The sequence below is a fragment of the Mustela lutreola genome, chromosome 7 (assembly GCF_030435805.1).
Source record: "Mustela lutreola isolate mMusLut2 chromosome 7, mMusLut2.pri, whole genome shotgun sequence".
Classification (NCBI taxonomy): domain Eukaryota; kingdom Metazoa; phylum Chordata; class Mammalia; order Carnivora; family Mustelidae; genus Mustela; species Mustela lutreola.
Window position 1 is genome coordinate 148,965,486 of NC_081296.1, and position 20,411 is coordinate 148,985,896.

The 20,411-nt window shown below is 43.8% G+C and overlaps 1 long non-coding RNA gene, 1 other non-coding gene and 1 pseudogene across 26 annotated transcripts in view; all 3 read left to right on the forward strand.

The window, feature by feature from the left end:
• LOC131836991 (uncharacterized) overlaps positions 1-20,411 on the forward strand; it is an 84,883-nt gene that overhangs the window by 9,817 nt on the left and 54,655 nt on the right. For 20 of the 25 annotated variants that reach the window (XR_009355883.1, XR_009355879.1, XR_009355876.1 and 17 more), the window contains exons 4-7: positions 849-1,740; positions 4,747-4,818; positions 7,837-7,926; positions 12,153-12,230. This is a non-coding gene — a long non-coding RNA (uncharacterized LOC131836991). Of the gene's footprint in view, positions 1-848; positions 1,741-4,746; positions 4,819-7,836; positions 7,937-12,152; positions 12,231-19,224; positions 20,071-20,411 lie in introns of those variants that run through there. The other 5 variants (XR_009355872.1, XR_009355873.1, XR_009355874.1 and 2 more) reach the window with 5 other exon arrangements.
• On the forward strand, positions 10,828-10,898 carry LOC131837758 (small nucleolar RNA SNORD113/SNORD114 family; annotated as a pseudogene).
• Positions 13,138-13,209, forward strand: LOC131837766 (small nucleolar RNA SNORD113/SNORD114 family). Its single transcript, XR_009356351.1, has one exon. It is a non-coding gene; the product is annotated as a small nucleolar RNA SNORD113/SNORD114 family (small nucleolar RNA).

Here is a 20,411-nt window from a genome sequence, read left to right on the forward strand (position 1 = left end):
AAAACTAAAAAAGACCCTTGTAAGCGAGATGGCTCAATTCTTACCAGCCGAGCTGGTCTCAGGCAGGACTCATCAGGTGGGCAGCCCTGCCTTGGAGAGGGGCACTGCTGGCTGGTCCTTTTAGAGGCTGGATGGCTTAGGGAGGGGGACAGGGGCCAGGGAGAGCCCAGGAGGTCCAGAGGGGGAGCTCAGGGTATTTGAGGGAAGCAGGAAGAAGGCCTCGGGGTGGCCGGTGGGCATGTCATTCTGCAGCACCCCGCACCTTTGTGCTTTCTCCGAAATCCACCCGAGTCAGAATGCTTTGCTCCCACCAGCCCTGGCCCGTTACTTATGCCCTCTCCACTTCGAGGCATTTGTCCTCTGAATCGGCCCCCTGATACCCCCCATCACTTAGTTTGGGTGCTCGGCTTCTTTGCTTTTTTTTTTCCAGGGGCTTCACCTCTCCCGCCCCCTCCCCTCCTACACTTGATTTTTACGTGTTGATTTTTAAAACCTTCAATTATGTAAAATCTGAAATAACCCCAAAGTAGAGAAAATAATACATATTTTCATCATAATTTACACAGTTTCCACATCACTGCCATCCAGGTGCCAACAGCGCTCTAAGCTGTGTGCTGTCCCCTACCAGCCCACCCCAGGCCATGTGGAAGCAAATTCCAAACACCGTGTTGTTTCCCCGGAGCATATCTCCGTGCCTGTCTCGAAGAAAGAAGGACTGTTTTCGGTTTTGAAAAACATAACCACAATGCCACCTTCGCCGTTAAAAAATTAACAGCCTTTCCTTAATGTCATCCAACATCTAGGCAGCATCCATATATCCCCGGTTGACTCATAAATTTCTTTTACAGTTGGCTTGTTCAAATCAGTGTCCAAATTCTTTTCCTGCACTTTCATGGGTGCACTGGGATGATGGCAGGTAAGTCTGGATATAAATTCAGGGGTCTGACTATCTACCCTCACGTGTAAGTAACCCACCCTCAGTAAACCTCAGTTTTCTTACTGAAAATGGGGCAACTGCTGAGTCTCTCCTGGGGGTCACTTAGAGAATAAGGGACAGTGCACAGGAAGCCCCCAGCCCTGTTTCTCATACATAACAGACATTGGGCAAAACAGAAGGTGCTAGAATATTCTTTTTATTTTTTCTGGAAACATTTACAGGGGAGTTGGGCTGGGGTAGGCAAAACAGAACTGGCTAGCATGCACAAAACAAAAGGCTCCTGGCAGTCCCGGCCGCCCGAGTGATTAGGACAGTAGGGGTGCCATATCTGAAAGAGGGCGGTCCTGCCGTCTGGGGCCTGGGACCTCTGGCTGGTTCGGAACTGTCACCCCGCAGCGGACCAGCCACCCAGGACCTACCAGGGACCCCACTGGTTGCCGATCCACTAGATGGCGCACTCTGCTGGGAGTGCAGGAGGGGCCACCACCCCAGAATGCTCTGGCCACCGCCCAGCCCCTGGGGCCACAGGGGGAGCATGCACCTGAAACAGAGCATGCCCCTGAAACACCACAGATAATTTCTAAAGAGCTCTTCTCAATAGGTCATGCAAGATGTACTCCCTGTCTACATCCTGGCCCAGTTGCAGAAGCAGAGGGAATGGACATTTAATGACGTCCACTCTCTCTCTAAATCCTCACCCCAGCTATGACTGATTTCCCTTTCTTTTACAGATGAGAGGACTCTGAGAGGTTGGTGACTTGTCCAAGATCAGCTAGGAAGCAAGACCCAGGACTGCAATCCAGGTTTGTCTGATCCCTGTGCATAGTATGGAGGGCTGGAAGGATGGACGTTCGGTCTGATGGCTGGCTGCATGCTCGCCTTGGCCAGGCATCAGCAGATGGAGAGATGGTGTGGTGGCCGAAGCCTGCTGGTGAGGTAGGGGAGTGAATTCAGGTGCAGAGGGTGGGTAGATGGAAAAGTGAGAGAGAATAGTCAGTTTCTCACCAACATCAAAGGCTTCCTTGGTCTCCGAAGAGGTGTTTCCTCCGATTGGAGCTTGCTGGCGTTTTCTTCTGCTTCTGAGCAAACTGACTAGCTCAGGGAGCTCTGGGACTACAGGTGGGCTGCTGGCTCACAGGGACCAAGTCCCAGCTGTGGCGCTGGAGCGTCTCAGCAGCAACGCTCAGGCCCAGCAGGGGACTGCACTGAGAAAACAGCAGGCAGCCTCCTTCCGCAGGCTCTCCTGGCTGGCTGCGTCCCGAGCCCAGCCTCGTGCTCAGTCCTTTTGTGGCCACGTGGCATAAGTTTATCTCATCTAAATCATCACAGTGACCCTCCATGATAACAATCACCACCCTCAATTAAGATACAAGAAAATTGGGACACCTGGGTGGCTCAGTGGGTGAAATAAAGCGTCTGCCTTCGGCTCAGGTCATGATCCTGGGGTCCTGGGATTGAGCCCAGCAGGGAGCCTGCTTCCCTCTCTCTCTCTCTGCCTGCTTTTCTGCCTACTTGTGATCTTTGTCTGTCAAATAAATAAATAAAATCTTTTAAAAAAAAACCAAGAAAATTGAGGTTTAGGAATGCTAAGTGCCTGGCCCCGGATCATGCAGGGACCCGCATGGAACCAGGATTTGAAGCCTGGTCTGCTTTTTTTTCTTCTAAACTCATATGCTCTTCCATTTCTTTTTCTCTAAGACTGTGTCTGAGAAAAAATGCACTCCTTGGGGTAAACCAGTGTCAGACTCACCCTCTTGGTTTATAAGGGACCTGGCCCTCTTAACCCCCAGACTCTAAATTTATTTCTCAAGTAACACCTTCTCTAGCTTGTCCTATTTGCTACTATCATACATATAAGGGTCAACTGTACCACTGACATTTGCAGTGTAATTGATCAAGTCCAATTTCTGGTGGTTCCTATGATGTCTGAATATTTAGGGCAGCAGATGTAAAAAATGAATCTAGAGCCTACAGGAGTACAAGGAGAGGAGGGAGGGAATCAGACAGAGGGCTGAAGGACAAATCAGCAAGCCTTCCTGAAGATCTGGCTCAAATTTAGCAGATATGTTTTGATAACCTGCATATGGGCTAAGTCCTGTTACAGACATCCCAGATGCTCAGGCTTAATTCCTAGGATGGCCATTGACTAGTTTTGTGAGTATTTAACCTCTGTGCCTCAGTTTCCTCAATAATAATACAGGGTTACCAACAGCACTTTATTATTTTTCCCCACGGCATTAATTATTCATGGGTACTTGAAAATTAAATGAGTCAAACACTTAAAGAGCTTAAAACAGTGTTTCCCATATGGTTCACATTCAGTACCTACTCCATTATAGTTAAAATTGTAATTGTCATGACTTTTTATTGAGATGGTATTCAGTATCTCTGCTAAGAATCATTATCTACATTCTGTAGGTAGCTGAACAGGTGCTCAGAAGGGTGTATGAGTTTGCTTTCGGAGAGGGAGTCTGAAATAGAAACAAATATACATTTAAGCCTAGAAAGTTATAGCCGTAGCTAAGGAAATGAGAATTAAACATACTAAATGGACAGGATCCATCTAATGCAACATTAGGCCTTGGAATAGAAATTTCCTTGGGTATTGAGAATTATGGAGAGGTTGAATGGGAGCTGAAAAGAAGCTGAGTAGATGAAGAGCAAGGTGGACCACGAAGTTGTGTGTTCAACTGCATGGCTTCTAGCAGCAGTGGGCCAGTTCTTCCTGTATTCTCATATACATTCTTGCCAAATTTGTCTATCTGTTTTTTTTTTAATTTTTCCTGGTGGGGGGGAGAAAATAATCACTTTGGAAATTGTTTTTGTTCTTTTGAGGGTGGCCAGCTGGAACGAAGAATTGTTCCATGGAGTCTTAGCTCATGGAGAGCCTGAGGATTGGGTGACCATGTCCCATTTCTGGGCAGGATATTTGCAGCTTAAGCCATGGCAGTGTGTAGCTGCCTGTGGGGGGAGTATTGGGGAAGGGGAATACATTTGGATGCCCCCCAACCCTAGGTAGGATATGGGGCTAGCACCTGTGCTGACTTGCTGGGCTCTGATGGGTGTGTGCTCTGATTCAGCATTTCCCGTCACCGAATCAGGATCTGTCCCACAATCAGGATCCGTCCCACTGTGTCTTCTTTAAGAAAGTCAGTGTATTTTCCCACCCAGAGTGATTAGTACATCCCGGAGGTGCCCTGTGCCTCTGGAACTGCCTGTGTGGGAGGCGCACTGACCCCTGCCTGCACTCATGCGCTCCCCTTATAGGCTGATGGTGGGGTATCAGAGAGCGAGATCTACCACACACATGAGGAGGTGAGGACAAGTGGGGACAAGAAACTCCGGAGCTCAGCACTCTTCGCTGTGTGACCGCTTATCAGTCGCTTAACTGTTCTGACGCTCAGTTTCCCCGGGTGTAAAATGGGACATGTGCTCAGCGAGGCTTTCCCGTGGTTGTGGGCTGTCGCTCCCTCTCCTGCTTTTTTTTCTTTCGTAGTTTTACCGCTGCGTGGTGTACCTCGTTACTGGGCTTATCTTTAATTTTGTCCGTTCAGTCTCCACCCGCGGGATGTGAGCTCTCAGATTTTGTCTGTTTTGGTCACTGCTGTAACCTGGGACCTAGACCGGTGCCTGGCACAAAATGTGTGCTCAGAACTTTTGGGGGGAAGAAAAAAAGAGGTGCTGTTGTGTTGTACGCGCTCTCCCCCCGGAAGACAGTCTGTGCACACCAGGCAGGGAGAGTAGTGCCTGGGGCACTGTCCACGTTCAATCAGTATCGGCTAATTATGATTATTATGTCTAATTCACAGGGCTGCTGTGAGGATCAAACAAGATAATGTATGCTAAGGCGTGCTGCGAACACTACGTGCTGGGTGCAGGAGGTACAGCATTAATAATCCTCTGATGCTTGGAGGGAACGCGCACTTCAACTCGATGCTTTTCCCTTCCACGCCACCTGGGAGGGAGGGCAGGCTGGTGGGTTATTGACACCTGAGGCTCAGGGAGGGGAAGGGCCTGGCCCAAGGCCGTGAGGTGGGGTGAAGGCAAAGGCAGGAGCCCAAGTTCCCAGCCTGGTGGGAGAGCCCCTACGCAGATACCTTTATGCACAGAGTACATTATACACACACACGTGGGATGGATGGAGGTCTTACAATTTAATCTGTTTTTAATGTTTCATGTTTCAAGAGTTGCACTGTGGTGAGGGTGCTGGGCACCTACCAGGCCAGTCGGGGAGGGCAGGGAGGGAGGAAGGTGGCTGTATTGGCAGTAAGGGTCGGAGTAGACGCATGTGTAGTGTCTGGGAAACGATTCGATCATCAAGAATCTCCTGGCATCGACTTCCCCGAGGGCAGCCCCATCTCATGAAACAGATTTCAGTTTTCTAAAGCGCATCCCTTAGTTGGATTTCTATTTTCCAGGGCACTTGTTTAAGCTTTGATGCCGTGTCCAAAAAAGAACAGATCCCAACAATTTCCTGCCCGAGGCCCATCCTTCCCGAAACCCTCGGCTTGGCCTGAGCATCAAGATAATTTGTTTCTCTAATCAGATTGGGGGCTGTTTGGCCAGCGGGGTGGGCGGGTGGGCTGGGGAAGGGGGGAGGGTGTTCCAGGGTGGGGAGCCGCTTGAGGAACTGCCGCTAGCTAGCTCACTGCACCCTCACGCTGGACCCACGAGGGTGCTGCTGTCCTCAGTCTACAAATCGCACAAGTCGGGGCACAAGACAGAGAGGCCAGGTCACGTCTCTGCAGTTACACAGCTCGTGAGTGCCTGCTGGGGTGGAACCTGGTCTGTCTGTCTGTCTAGCACCACAGCTCGGGCGCTGCTGCACAGGGAAGAAAGATTTGGGTGAGGGGCTCAGAGACAGGGTGGCGGGTGGGGGAGTTGACCTGGTTGCCCTTGGTGGGACAGTAATGGCCGATCCTGCTCAGGGACTAGTGCTGCGACTAGCTTCCGGATGAGGAAACGGGCACAGAGAGGTTCGTTCACTTCCCTGATGCCACCCAGCCTGTCAGGGTTTGAGTCTGGATTCGCAGGCAGGCAGTTTGGTGTTGAGCACGTGTGTTCTAACTCCTGGGGGCTGTGCCTTACGACGGTGAATGGGTAGTCACGGCACATGGAGCTCAAGGACCTTGATTTGAGTCCTTTTACTAACCAACCCCTGGCGGGTGTGCTCCTCCGTGAGTCATACGAAGTCATTCTCCCCCCTTGACAGCCCTGCAGAGGCCCTGCAAGCCAGTGGCCCATGGAAGTTATTTGCCAGGAATCCACATAGGTGATCAAACTTTATACGTTCATGAACGGGGAAGGGGAGGGTGCTTGGCAGATTCGGGAATGACCAATGAAGGCAGAGGGCAGCAAGGGTCCACGAGCGGGGACGTGGGCATGGGGGTCAGGCATGGTTCTCACATAGGTTTTAAGAGTCAGTAAACTAACAGAGGGGCAACCCTGGGGGAGTGGCCAGAAGTGACCCTGAACCAAGGTTCATGATTCAGTCTCCACAACCGAGGGCTATCAAGAGATCGGAGTGGTTTGTGGTTATTAATTTTATTATTAAAAAGAATAAAGATTCAAGAAATAATGTAATAAAGGCCTCAAATACAGCAATTGTGAGAAGGTGTTCTGGACAAAAGATTATGATTAACCCAAGTCTGCTAACCCGATATTAACAAACAAAAGAGGTCTAGGCTATTTTCTTCCTTGTAATGGGGCTTTGTGTTCCGTCGAATGGGCACATGGGGGTTTTTCATGACAGAGGAAAGATCTCTGTGGGGAAGGAAACTGTACATGGGTGTAGGCGGGGCTTAGTGGGTTTTACTGAATAGTTAAAGGTGAATGAATGCATAAGTAAAATTATGGAGGTCTAATGAGGATGTATTTTTAAACAAGGCTTGTGAGTAATCTGTTGTATCCAACTGTAGTTACTACAAAACAAAAACAGAACAGAACGGAAACAAAGCCCAGGGTGTTGGGATGGTGGGTGGGCAGTCAGTCTATCAACAGTTATGTAAAAAGCTCATTGGTCTGGGGGCTGGTTGTGGGCTCTGAGTGTATTTGCTGTATAGTTAACTATGAATCGGATGAGTAACCAACAGGGTTGCAGGAGGGTAGGCGGGGGTGTCGGCTGGGGTAGCTGGGTAACGGGCATTAAGGAGGGGATGTGATGTGATGATCGCTGGGTGTTAAACTTAACTGATAAATTAACAGAACGCTATATGTGAAACTAATGAGGTACTTATATGTTGTCTGATTGAGTTTAAATGAAAAATTAAAAAATGAAGTAGTCGAATAAATAAATGAAGGAATGAAAAAGAGCTGGTAATAAAGCACCAAAGATAATGTTTTATGAGTTATGGGTTAAGATTAATACACTTGTACAATGATGGGCCATTGTAAATCATAAAACAAAGCAACGCTCTCGACCTTTGTGGGTAAGAAGCATTGGACTAGAAGTGCCAAAATAAGTGCTGATGGACATTTTTGTTCTGCATTAGTGCTGACCTGATGTGTTTATTGTATTGAAAGAAAAAATAAGTCAAGACAGTAAAAGGGAACAATGTAGGGAACAATGATGCTATCATACCTGGAATCAAAGATTGTTACTGCCTCAACTCTGTGTATCTGAGTCCATTAGCAAGAAGACCTGGGCTGGTTCCTTTGTGGGTAAGAAGTATAGAGCAGATGCTTACAGTGGCTGTTCCTCTTGTTTTTGATGAGGTCATACATGTTTATTATCATGAGATTATTATGTGAAGAAATACATACAGTGAGACCTATGCTTAGGCCGGTGGTGAGAGTGTGTCGTGAACCAAATCTTGGTTAGTCTTGAGCTGCTCATCCAACAGCCATTAGAGAATACCTGGTGGTTTTATCCTTTTTAATCTGGGCCTTGTGTTCCACAGAACGGAGGCCCTAGAGTGGGTCTCGTGACACTGTGTTGATGAAGACCTTGGCCGTGACCTCTGTGGGAAATGAGCCATGGACCAATCAACGTGAGTGATGGTTAGTCTTACTGTTCTGAGGTTGCGTGGTTAGCTGCTGTGTGTGTGTGTGTGTGTGTGTGCGCACGCGTTATTAAACATGAACAGGCACAAATACAGTCAAAGATGGTCAAGCATAGACCCCTGAGGTGACTGTGTCATGAACCAAGATGGTGAACATTTGGTATAATTGTCACCAAGTTAAAAAACAATATAACTAGGTTGCGGTCTGTGTAGAAGTTGAGCAAATAAAAAAAGATTATATTCATATATACATACATACATACATATTTTGATTGTTATGTTAGTCACCATACAATACATCATTCGTGTTTTTTTTTCTTTCAAAATTTTATTTATTTGACACAGAGAGATCACAAGTAAGCAGAGAGGCAGGAAGTGGAGGGGAAGCAGGCTCCCCGCTGAGCAGAGAGCCCGATGCGGGGCTCCATCCCAGGACCCTGAGATCATGACCTGAGCCAAAGGCAGAGGCTTTAACCCTCTGAGCCCCCGAGGCGCCCCACATCATTAGTTTTTGATGCCGTGTTCCAAGATTCATTGTTTGCGTGCAACACCTCGTGCCCCATGTAATCCGTGCCCTCCTCGATACCCACTTGCACATAGATGTATATAACATGCATATCTCTTTATATAGATATAATTGTTGCTTTTTCTTATTCTTGGGATGAATGATGAGTTCCTGTTTATTGATTTATTATAAATAAATGAATGTGTACATAAGATCAGAAAGGATTAAGCATGGACGAGTAAAGACAAGATTTATGATTACATAATCCTGCAAATTTGATGCACATTATTTTATTTGTTTTAATAGCATTTTACTCTCAATTTTTACACTATGGTTTGTGTACCCACTTCTGCATTGATGAACTTGGGTGTTAACTTGGTGAAAGTGATGGTCAGGGAGACATAGATCCTGATAGTTCTCTGTTGGTGGTATTCTTTTATGAGTTTTTGAAAGGAATAGATAAAATTAGAAAGGGCCAAGTGAAGACCAATGAGGATAATGTTCCATGAACTAAGGTTCATTATTTTAATTCCACACACGTGAAAGCCACTGAAAATGATTCAGGGTGTTCCGTTTTTGAACGGTTTTCTTCTGTTACACAAACTGGACACGCCATGGTTCGTTTAGTCATGCAACGTTGACGAGGATGTTGAATCTCTTTTGGCTGGATAAGGTACGTGAAGACAATGTGAGTAATAGTGGATGTTCTTAAATCTTCGGCTGAGAAGTGGTTCAAGGGTGTTCATGACTAAGGAAATGCACGCGTGCCCAAATCAAGGAATAAAGAGATGGCAAGCAAGGGCCCATGAGGAAAATATCTCATCACCCCAGGATTCAGATTATTCTAATTCTGTACATCTAAGGTCCATTAACAAAAAAACCTGTGTTGGTTAAGGAGTCGTCAATACTTTTGTTTTTGCATCACGGTGTTGTTGGATGTTGATTTTAGTAAAAAATAAGTAATTACATATTTGCATAAAATACAGGAAAGGCCAAAACATGGATGGGTGATGAGAAGGGCCCGAAAATGACAATTAATTTAGTTCTGCACTTCTGACATCTACCGAAATAATCTAGTCTGTGTCATGCCTTTTACCAGCTACCTTGTTTCACTGAGTATATATGCATCGTGTATTTAAACAATTTTCCTCGAATAGAGATCTAAGATGCTAACTCTGAGCGAGGAGCACAAGGGGAAATGAAAGATCAGGTCTCCGTTCTCACCTGCAAAAAACTGGATTTATGGTTGGTCATTAAAACTTCTTTAGAAATGACCAAATCAAACAAGAGGGAATCAGCAGGGACTCATGATCAAGAACTATGATTAACTCATGTTAGCTTCATTAGAAAAAGTTCTAGACTATTCTGTCAAAGATAAGGAGTATTTATTAGTGTTGCCTAATAGAATTTTCCGCAGTGATGAATGTGTTTGGTATGAGTTGTTCTGTCCAATATGGTAGCCACGAGGTACATCATGTGACTCTTGAGCACAAGAAATGTAGCCAGTGTATCTGAAGAACGGAATTTTTAATTTTCTTTGATTTTTATTAAATTTTATTAAATTTAAATTGCGATATGTGACTAATGGCTACTCTGTTAGTCAATTGTGTTGGGTAGTTGGGTAATGGGAGTTTCTGGAATATTAAGTATGAATAAATGTATAAATTAATGAAACACAAATTAATAATAGAGGGTTAGTTATGGGCTAGAGATGAGAGTGTCTCATGAAACAAAGATGATAATTAACCCAATTCTGTGCAACTGAGAGTCACAGGCAAAAAACTCTTAGGTTCATGGAAGAAAGACACAGGCTTATTCATTTATTTTATCAGCTATTTAAATTACCTTGTGTGTGTTCTGCAGCTTATGTGAATGTTTCTCGGACATTGAAGATCTTTGTATCTTGGTGGGAGAGGGTCAGAACTGTTTTGTCCAAGTCGCAGTTGGAGGGTTGAATAGTGCTTTCGTCAGTATTCCTCACATTATAATATTATTTACTTTAAAAAATGAATAACAAAGATCAGTCCATGCATGATACAAGGGTGACAGTGTGGCATGGACTAAAGTCTGTGGTTTGTGTCAGTCACCACCACCACAAAGCCCATACGACTTTCTCACAATGAATTGGAGGAAGCATTCCTTTCCCTAGGCCCTTTGAAGCAAGGTCGTTTTCAGAAAAAGATGAAAGAGAACTCTCCATTTTACATTTGGTTAATGTTTCATTTTATCTTCCATCACTCTTGATTTATACATTCCACCATTGATCACGATTTGGGTGTCTAACATGTTGATAGAGAAACACGAGTAAAGACTGTTGGTGAGTGAATGGATGGAGGAACGAATGAACAAATGTATAATTGATTCAATAAAGAGAGTCCCAAGCCTTGACCGATGATGAGTACCTGGGGTGTCTGAACCAAGGATTTTGATTAAACCCTAAAACTCTGAGGTCCATCGTACAAACCAACCTCTCATCCTGCCTTGGCGGGACACGACCTGGGGCAGAAGTTAGGAGGAATACAGGCATCTTGCTTGGGGCGTTGGTACCTCTTAGATCTAGGTCCTTTTATTAGTGGATGGGCATGTGAGTACATAAAGAAACATATCCATGAATAAAGACAACGAGGGCTAGGTATTGGCCAATTATGAGAGAATCTAATGAGAAATACATTATTATTAAAATATTTCCGAGGACCTGAGTTCCAAGAAGTGAAGAGTTCGAGGGTTTTGCCATGTTTTGTCGGAAACATGTAGGCAGATGTCCATAAGCTTCTGGCTTGGTGGTGGTTAACTTTATTAAGAATTTTATTAAGAAAAGCGGGGAAAAAAGGGAAACATAATAAATATTGATTATAGAATACTTAATTAAAGAATACCAAGCATGGGCAGTGTTAATGTGTTATGTGAGAGGAGTTACGATTAGATTACTTATTCTCAGTCAGTATCATTTTTGAAAAACACATGTTTTTCTGTGGGTATTTGAGTAGATGGGAAGAGACTAGTATCATTTAGATATGTCTGGATATGTAGTTTCACAACTATTGATGATATTCTAAGTGACCGAAGGAAGAGGTGATTTCAAAGAGGGCAAACATGCACCAAGGAGGGCAGTACGTCATTAGAAGAAGTTGGTTATTAATCTTGCTCTGCCCTTCCGATGTCCATATAAGTAAAAGATTTCCATGTGGGGCTCTGCCCACTTTGGGTAAAGGGCATAGAGACCATTACTTATCATAATATTTTGTATTTTTTTTTAAAGAGAAAATACGAACAAGTCATTCCATGAGCAAATAAACCGAAAGCAAACAAATAAAGGAACAAAGTTACAGGGCGCGGTCAGGCATGGATCCTTGATGAGACTATGTCAGGAAAGGAAGATATAAATTTGCCAGATTCTAATCGAGGAAGATCCACACGAAAGGCAGTCTGCGCTCAGCCTTCTGTGGTTAGAGTTTGATAGACAGGACTTGGAATAGGCCTAGTTCTTAACTCTTGTACTAGGATGTTGACTTAGCGGTTGTCATTGTATTAGATACATAAATGATTAAAGAAGTCAGTAAATAAAAAGAGGGCCATTTAGGGGCTAATAATGGGAGCGTAATAAAAAGGGATTTATGATAAATCTAGTACAGCAGGACTCAAGTGTCTTTAAAAAAAAATCTACATCTGTACTGGTTCAGTTTTCCGAAATCTGCTTTTTACTTCGCAGATTCAGTCTGATTTCTTCGTTATCCCCTGAGGAAGACCTTGGCTGTCCCTTCTGTGGGTAAGGAGCAAAGTGACTCATGTAAGTGACAGTTTATGCTCTTGGTTTGACGGTAATTCGTGTGGGTTTTTGGTGGGATTGTCCCGAAGGCAGGGCGGCCACCGCGAACATCAGTGAAATCAGACACACGGGGCCTGGGCCGCAGCGGGGAATGTGTAGTGAGCCACGGAGTAAGATTCGTCCGTTTTAGTTCGAGATCCATTAGAAACAAAGTCTGAGGGTTTGTTGGGCATTCATTTCCAGAGTTCCTTACTGTTCCATTTTATGTCTGCACCACATTCTAAGAACATTCTCTGTTGATAACCGTCAAGGTTAAGTGTTTGAGGAAGGAGTACCTAGGAAGATAGAAAATGTTGCCAGCATCCTAGTGATGGAGAGAGTCAACTGGTAGATCCAGTGTACTCTTTTTTAAAATATGAAGAAATTGGGGCACCTGGGTGGCTCAGTGGGTTAAAGCCTCTCCCTTCGGCTCAGGTCATGATCCCAGGGTCCTGGGATCGAGCCCCGCGTCGGGCTCTCTGCTCGGCAGGGAGCCTGCTTCTCCTCTCTCTCTCTGCCTGCCTCTCTGCCTACTAGTGGTCTCCGTCTGTCAAATAAATAAATAAAATCTTTAAAAAATCTGAAGAAATTAAGTGAAAGATAAGCAAACAGAGCAGTGAAACACGAGGGGTGTGTAGGAGCAAGTTTATCGATTAATCCATACGTACAGCACTGAGGCCCAATTAAAAGGAGATCTCATTTACCAGCTCTGTGGGAAAAGGCTTGTAAACAGCTCTATGCAGTATTCAAAGATCTGGTTTCCAGGTTTTCGTAGGAAGTAACTTTTTTTTACATCAACGAGGCCATGAATGAAGCGATCAATAAATAATGCATAAACAATCAATACACGAGGTACAAACAGATAAATGAAGTAAAAGAATGTTGAGCTTAGATCAATGATGAGTAGTTCTGGGGTATATGAATCAAGCATTTTGATTAAGCCCTAAACTCTGAGGTCTGTGTAATATTGTATGTTAACTGTATAGGAACTGAAATCAAAGTAAACTAGTAAATATAGAAACCTAGTCATTTTCTCTTAAGAGGCTAGGGTTCAAGGCCTTTGGGGATCCGGTTCTTCTATGCGCTTAGCCATTGTCTGCGTATGGATTGTATGGGTGTTAGTGAGTCCGGGAATACGTGCATATTTGAAGGTCTGAGTGAAGACAAGGTCACGTGTGAATCATTTAGGAGAGTGTGTCATGGACACGTGTTATTAGGAATACATTTGTTTAATAGCAAGTTTCAACATAACACATAGGTAAAAGCTGTTGCCCCCTTCAGAGCACACAGGAAGCCCAGACACGGGGGAGCACACGGGGACGTGTCTGTGTACGCATGTCCGCAGTCTGGATCGGTGGGAATTTGCTGGTTGGTGGTTTTCTTAAGAAGAAGGAAAAAATGTTTACATAAAGCAATGATGACATAACTCTCTCCCTGAAAAGAAGCAAGAACGGGCCAGGGTCGAGGATACGCTGGGTGACACCCGTCATACTTCATTTAGTTGTGTTCACTGAATTTTATTTAAAAGCCCAAAATGAGCAAGGGGACGGAGTTATTTCTGTGGACAATGAGTGTGTGGCTATGGGCAGTTGTTACTGTGTTTAGGTGTTCAAGTGTAGGGTTGTAGAATCCCCAAATAATTATGTATTGTTGTAAAGTTACTGAGGGAATGGATGTGATCGTTTAATTTAATTTTTTTAGAGGGGGAAGGGCAGAGGGAGGGAACCTTCAGGAGGCTGCACACCCAGTGTGGAGCCCCGTGCGGGGTTCAGTCTCACTATCCTGAGATCATGACCGGAGCCGAAATCGAGTCAGACATTTAACTGACTAAGCTGCCCACCCACGCTACCACAGCATGATCCTTTTCTTTTTTCTTCAAATTTTTCTTCTCTCTCTTTTTTAAAAGATTTTATTTATTTATTTGACAGACAGAGATCACAAGTAGGCAGAGAGGCAGGCAGAGAGAGAGGAGGAAGCAGGCTCCCCGATGAGCAGAGAGCATGACGCGGGGCTCGATCCCAGGACCCTGGGATCATGACCTGAGCCGAAGGCAGAGGCTTTAACCCACTGAGTCACCCATGATCATGCCCCAGCATGATCCTTTTCAAATCATTACTTACAGGAGGGCGAACTGGACAGTATGGAGGGTGTGACATGAAGTCAAGGAGCCATCTCTACTCTTCTGATAAAGAAAATGGGATCTCGTTTCTTCCTACTTGGGTTGAGGACATGGAGAGAGGTTTATGGAATGATGGTATTTCAGTTCTGGGTTTCAGCTGGAAAGTTTCTATCATAGGGACATGTATAGGTAATTTTATCATATTTTATATTTATGTTCTGTGTAATGCATTACATATAATGTTAGGTTTTGAAATGTGTCTTCCTCATTTATTATGACTATTTAAAAAAATAAATAGGGGGTCAGATGATTCCACAGCGATTAGATAGATAAGCAATGAAACTAGGAGTGTTGAGAATGGGCCATGATGCCAGTTTCTAAATCTATACAATGTTGCACAGGTACAGGTCCTGACAGTAATTATTAGGCTGTTACTTAAGAGTAGGGAGTATAATGGTTACAAGCCTCATTCCCTGTCAAGTCTTAGATCCCATGATGTTTACCTTTCCAAAAATTAACCATAAAATGAGCTGACAAATAAGAAGGAGCACAGGTTTTGCACCAGTAATGAGAACGTGATATGACCCAGCTTTCTTATTAATCTGACCGTGTAAAACTCACGTCTACTTAGACACATCTAAGACAGACTGTCTAGAATTGGCTTTTTCATTTAGAGCATGGACACACCACAGCCAGCTTAATCATCCTCTGACGGTGAAGGTCTCTGTTGTTGCCTCTGTAGGTAAAGAGCACAGAGAACAGGATAAATAACCATCGAAGTCTCTGTTCTTAGGGGAGATTGTTCATGAATTTCCAAGGCAGTATTTTTAAAAACTGGCTTCATGGAGAAAGATAGATACAGGGTTAGAGATATTTACATAGATACGAAATCAAAGAATGACAAACATTAACCAAGGATATGAATATGTTATGAACCCAGGTTCACAGATTAGTCCTTTTCGGGGCCACATAAAAGTATGTCATCTTAGTCTGGCACCCAAGTACATGTAGAAGAATATCCCTTCCTTGGTGAAGGTCAGGTTATTTCCTTGCGAGGGAGGAGAACATAGGAGGATAGGAGACAACGACCATTTTCGAGTTGTGAGGGACAGGATGGCTCAGTGGTTCACGTTACCTTCTTTGCCATGTGGACACGTGAAGTAAAGAGAAAAACAAAAACGTGTTATCGATGTGATATTGACTGGAAGCACAGCGGGACCCCCCAGAGGTGCACTGATGAAGGACATTGAATGTCCTTCAGCACGTGGGGCAGGTACGGATAGACGAGCCTTGGTGAGAATCATTCCTCTCATTCTTGGCATTTGTTATTCGTGGCTATGGACTGTATTACATGCATGTAAAAATGATGCAGAAAGGAAGGTGTGAATGAGGAAGACAGAAGATGCCAAGTTGAGGGGCATTTGGGGGGCTCAGTCAGTTAAGCATCTGCCTTCGGCTCAGGTCGCGTTCCCAAGGTCCTGGGATTGGGCCCCTTGTTAGGCTCAGTGGGGAGCCTGCTTCGCCCTCTCCCTCTGCCCCTCCTCCCCCTGCCCTTGCTCTCTGTCTCTCTCCCTCATAAATAAATAAAATCTTTAAAAAAAATTGCCCAGTTTGGATCAGTGATGAGTACCCTGGGGTGTCTGAATTAAAGATTTTGATGAAGCTCCGTAGCTCTGGGGTCACTCCGAGAGGTCTGGTTATTCCCTCCGCGGTGACCGTACTTGCGGAGCACGAGAAGAATATTCAGGGGTCCTGCTCTTTGGCTGTGTGCTGTGTGGGTGTGCGAGGTTTTTAATCACAAATGAAGTAACGCCCCGTTAAGGAAAGAGATGAAGGATCGACGGGGGACAAGGAAAGGCACACATCATTCAGTTGCGAGAGCATGTTTCGAAACCTCTCGGAAGCGGTGAGGTCTGGGAAAATAAGTAGGTCAAGGTCTTACTCTGTCCGGCAGGGGACAAATGGTGAGGTGTGCCCAAGATGGGATGTTGTGGTCATGAATTGATGGTGGGTTTGCTGGTGGCTCATTTTATTAAGGAAAGGGAAAGATGTTTGCCTCGGTAAATAAGAAGACTTGAATTGAAGAATAAGGTTATGGACCAGTGATGAGAATGGGTCCTATAACAAGATGATTTACTGTGAGCAAATGATCACGTTAAAGTTTTGTCCAGTGAGTTATAATTATGACATATTACATGTTCTTGTAAGCGTATGAATAGACTCATATTTTATTTAAAAGGCGAAAATCATACTCTAGTTAGGACCCTCATTATGGATACAGGATAATGATTATCCTGTTTCACACTACTGTTTGTATATTTAAAAAAAGCAAGGCTTTTCTTGCTTTGTATAATGAACACAGACAGACACACATAGTAGTTACTGCTTTTCTGAGGGGCTGCCTAGTTTACCATTTTTCTTTCTTTCTTTTTTTTAATTGAAGTACAGTTAATGCACAGTATTGTATTAGTCTCAGGTGTACATCGTAGTGATTTGACAGCTCCGTATGTTATGCTCGCCATAAGGGAACCTACCATCTTCGGCTTTTCTTTCTTTCTTTTTATTTGGAGAAGAAAAAGAGAGGGAATGGGGAGAGGGGAAGAAGGAGAGAGAGAAATCCTTTCTTTCTTTTCTTTTTTTAAAGATTTTATTTATTTATTTACACAGAGAGATTACAAGCAGACAGAGAGGCGGGTGGGGGGTGGGGGAACCAGGCTCCCCGCTGAGCAGAGAGCCCCATGTGGGTTTCTACCCCAGGACCCTGAGATCATGACCTGAGCGGAAGGCAGACGCTTAACCCACTGAACCACTCAGGTGCCCCAGGAGAGAAATCCTAACGCAAATTCTCTGCTGAGTGTGAAGGCTGACATGGGGCTCGATCTCAGAGCCCTGAGATCCCAACCTGAGCTGAAATTAAGAGTCAGATGTTTGACCAACTAAACCACCCAGGTACCCCCTGCCTTTAGTTTATATAATGAACAACAGGTAAAATTGTTCCATGAGTAATTGAATGAATGAATGAATGGATACATTAAGCAGAGTCAACCATGGGCCATTATTAAAAATATGCTATGAAACAAGGATTTAAATTTATCCAGTCAATACAAGAAAGACCCATTGAAAAGGAGAATATAGATTTTTACTCTGTGTCAAGTACATGGGCGTGTGTATAATAGTCATGGTTGTTACTTGCGGGTTGAGTAGTCGATGTGATGGTGTTCATTATGTTATTTAAAATTAAAATTAAATGATGGAGTGAATAAACAGTAGTGATATTCTTGAGCCAATGAAAAGAAGGGCAAGTTTTATGTGTAATCTGGAACTCCATAATTAATATCTTTTAAACATACTTAAATTTATGATTTTTTCATCTTTATTATTATTTTGCTTTTTTCCGTGATTTTTTTTAAAGATTTTATTTATTTATTTGACAGACAGAGATCACAAGTAGGCAGAGAGGCAGGCAGAGAGAGAGAGAGAGAGAGGAGGAAGCAGGCTCCCTGCAGAGCAGAGAGCCTGACGTGGGGCTCGATCCCAGGACCCTGGGATCATGACCTGAGCCGAAGGCAGAGGCTTTAACCCACTGAGCCACCCAGGCGCTCCACTTTTTTCCATGATTTTTAAAGCCTGATTTTTATCTCAGAATTAAGGCACTATAGTTGATTAAATCATATCTAATGATGACGATGCTGGCTCTGGGGTTAAGGAGCAGAAATACCGAGGTGAGTAATGGTCAAAATTTATGTCCTCAGGGGAACTTGCTCAAGGGGGTTCACTGAAGTATTCCAAGGAATAAAGAGCCACATAGAAGTGTAACATTGAAGAGTGCTGCGTATCACCTACGATAGGAATAGATTAAGAACCCTAGATCATGATGATTCATTCCATTTTGCACAATTGATGACTCCTTAAGAAAAGATGACTCCTTAAGAAAAGTATCATACATGATACTTACATGACCGTGGATTTTAACATTCATCCCTTCAGATGATTCAGGGAGCACACGTGTGCTGCTCTGAAGGCCACTGCAAAGGAGATCTGATGTATTAGCTTTATGAGAAACTGATAGATCTTTGTCATATGCAAGACACTCTTTTTGAGCTTTTGTAGTTTGTGTGTATTGACTCTTGTCATTGAAACAGTCAATGAAACAGGAAAGAAAAGGTTAAAAGACTGAAAGAAAAAGAATGCAGAGCTGGGGACAGGGATGGATCCTGGAGCAGCGGTTGAGTCTGAATCTAAAATTGTATTGGATTTGGGGAAAGGGGACTCTCTTGCACAGTTGGTGGGAGTGGGAGCCGGCGGAGGCCCTCTGGAGAACAGGATGGAGGCGCCTCAGAAATTAAAAACTAGAACTGAGCTGCAGTCTAGCAATTGCACTACTAGATATTTACCCAAGGAATACAAAAATACTAATTTAAAGGGACACAGGTGCTCTTACGTTTCTGGCAGCATTAGGTAAGGTAGCCAAGATCCGGAAGCAGCCCAAGAGGCCGCGGATGGATGAAGGCGTAAAGGAGAGGTGGGATGTGTAGCTGTGCACCATGGAACGTCCCTCAGCCAGCCAAAAGAATGAAATCTTGCCATTGGCAGTGATGTGGTTGAAGCTAGAGAGTATTACGCTAAGTGAAATATGTCAGTTGAAGAAAGAAATGCCTTATGATTTCACTCCTGTTTGGAATTTAAGAAACAAAAGGAGCATAAGGACAAAAGAGAGGCAAACTGAGAAATAGACTCTTAACTACAGAGGACAAACCGATGGTCCCCAAGGGGAGGTGGGGGCGGGGTGGGCGACCAGGTGATGGGGATGGCGGAGGGCCCTTGCGATGAGCTCCCGGTGCTGAGTCACTCTATTGTACACTGGAAACTGGCCGCACACTATGGGTTCATTATACTGGAATTTAAATAAAAACTGAAAAAGATAAAAATAAAAATTAAACATGGAACAAACAAACAAAATTGTATTAACCCTTGTCCGGAAATCGGCGGACTACTGTGAAAAAGAGAAAAGGTGGAGTCTCCGGCACATGGACTCCTGAATGGACAAGGAAATGTGTAAATGAACAGAGATAAGGAGGGGCCACACATGGACCAACTGTGAGGTTGTGTAATAAAACGAAGATTGTGTTTAGTGTGTATTTAAAGCACTGGGTTCCACAGATAAATCAAAGCTCTGAACTCTTCCATAAGGACAGGTATGGACAGATAGACCTGAGAGTTCATGTTGCTGCTTTGATTCTTTGTTTGGTGGTTTTAGTTAAGAGGGACCAAAAAAAAAAAAAAAAAAAAAGGGCTTACATAAATAATCGGTTGTTTTAATATTGTCTTATTGAGAGAGGGCCAAGCATGAATCCATATGGAGGATGTGTCATATGACCAGAGTTACAGTCAATAGAACCATATTCAGTAGTTTAATTTTTTTTAAATCAAAAGAAGATTTAATTATCAGTTATGTCTCTGAGCCATGAGCATGTAGACTGGATATTTAATATTCCCGTTCCGTGCCTTGGTTTTCATTGATACTGACATACTGTCATAGGGGAATGAACGAGCGCATTTCTATACAGGTTAATTATTCAAAAGAAGGCTGAGCGAAAGCCAGTGAGGAATATGTGTCATGAACCAAAGACAATGATTGCTCCTTCTATACCCAAATGTTGTCCAGATAAAAAAAAATAGAACTCGCAGCTCCTTCCACTTTGGGTAAAGTACACATAGAAATTTCTTCTTTAAGTTTTAATTTATGTTCCGATTGGTTGACGTATAGTGTGTTATTACTAGGTTCAGGTGTACATGGAAATTTGCATGGGGAAAGTCTTTAGAAAAATGGGTACATAATTGATTTATTTTATGCCTAATTATATACTTGAATAAATAAATGAATCCGTAGACATCAATCAGAAAAATTTGTGCTTCATTGGTGGGAATATGCAATAAAATGAAGATTTACATTTACCCAGTTTTGTACAACTGAGGTCCATTAAAAGCAACCACTGAGTTGTTAAATTGATGAATAGGGAGCATGAAGATGGATATTTATGGTA